A 1,977-nucleotide genomic window follows, 5' to 3' on the forward strand; every position below is an offset into this window, starting at 1 on the left:
CTTGGTGGTTCAATTCCATGGCATTACACAACTTCGCACAACTAACCAGCAAGTGCACTGGGTCGTCCAAGTAATACCTTACGTGAGTAAGGGTCGATCCCACGGAGATTGTTAGCATTGAAGCAAGCTATGGTCATCTTGTAAATCTTAGTCAGGCAAACTCAAATGTATATGGTGATGAACGAAAATAACATAAAAGATAAAGATAGTGATACTTATGTATATCATTGGTGTAAGAGCTTCAGACAAGCGTATGAAGATGCCTTCACTTCCGTCTCTCTGCTTTCCTACTGCCTTCATCCAATCCTTCTTACTCCTTTCCATGGCAAGATCGTGTAGGGTTTCACTGTTGTCAGCAGCTACCTCCCATCCTCTCAGTGAAAATACGTCCCTGATGCTCTGTCACAGCATAGGCTAATCATCTGTCGGTTCTCGTTCAGGCCGGAATAATATCCATTGATACTTTTGCGTCTGTCACTAACGCCCTAGCCTGCTAGGAGTTTGAAGCACGTCACAGTCATTCAATCATTGAATCCTACTCAGAATACCACAGACAAGGTTAGACCTTCCGGATTCTCTTGAATGCCGCCATCAGTTCTTGCCTATACCACGAAGACTCTGATCTCACGGAATGGTTGGCTCGTTTGTCAGGCGAGCACTCGGTTGTCAGGCGATCAACCATGCATCGTGTTATCAGGAATCCAAGAGATATTCACTAAGCCTCAGATGCTTGTAGAACAAGAATGGTTGTCAGTCACCTTGTTCATGGGTGAGAAGGATGATGGGCATCAATCATCACCTTCATCAAGTTGAAGAACAAGTGATATCTTGGACAAAGAACAAGCGGAATTGAATAGAAGAACAATAGTAATTGCATTAATACTCGAGGTACAGCAGAGCTCCACACCTTAATCTATGGTGTGTAGAAACTCCACCGTTGAAAAATACATAAGCATAACGTCTAGGCATGGCCGAATGGCCAGCCTCCCAATGATCTAATGTAACACCCTAATATTCAAATCCTTATGCTCGAGTCATAAGTCAATGATATTACGGTGGTACGACTCTCAGGTGGATTTTTAATACATAAATATAGGTAATTTCGAAAGGAGTATTAATTAAGAAGCCTGAAAAGAGTAGAAATAAAATCGCGAAGACGTATCACTCACGTTTCGACAACGAAAAGATAAAACGTGAAGCCGAAAGCGATATACGGATAAGGCATAAAGGAGATTAAGAGATAGATAACAGATAGATATATATAACATAAGTAAATAGCCACTAGTCGCGACCCGCGAAGTTTAGGCCGGCTAGGGTACAATATGAAAGTAGTTGACAACAGTACATCCTAATCTCTCCCAAAGGAAACATAAGAGCCTCTATAGGCAAGTTCCAAAAGAATTCAACACATAATATAATATCTTCAAAACAAAGGTGGAGAGATTCTAAGAAAAACACAATGTAGAGAAAATAAAGATCTTCGCCGGCTCTCAGACGAACCACAGCTCACTTCTGAGCACCTGGACCTGTATCTGAAAAACAAGAGATATATACGGAATGAGAACCCCGGGCCCATGGGTTCCCAGTACGGTAAAGTGCCAAATAAATACAATGCACTGCAATAAAAACTCACTAAGCATCCTAAACTCCTTTTCACCAAGTATCCAGCCTAGATTCTCACTAATCCATAATTAGGCATCTGTCGTAAGGGGATACTAAATCTAGTTCCTGTTACACATGTTTCCCAACTTTCTGATTATTCCACGAATCAGACTCAGAATCATAAGCAAAGCCATCACCAGTTGTTCTGCCTCAGCAACTCTATATCAATACATCATACCCTCGCCTGGAGCTAGTGAAATCACATCACTGCGTCTACCCAGGGGGCTCAAATGATCTCATTCAAAAATCATCATCATCATGCAATCGCATCATCAATTCATCTCATCAAGAACAGCCCTCAACATACACCGACAC

This window comes from Arachis stenosperma, chromosome 4, assembly GCF_014773155.1.
Source record: "Arachis stenosperma cultivar V10309 chromosome 4, arast.V10309.gnm1.PFL2, whole genome shotgun sequence".
In the NCBI taxonomy this organism is placed as follows: Eukaryota; Viridiplantae; Streptophyta; class Magnoliopsida; order Fabales; family Fabaceae; genus Arachis; species Arachis stenosperma.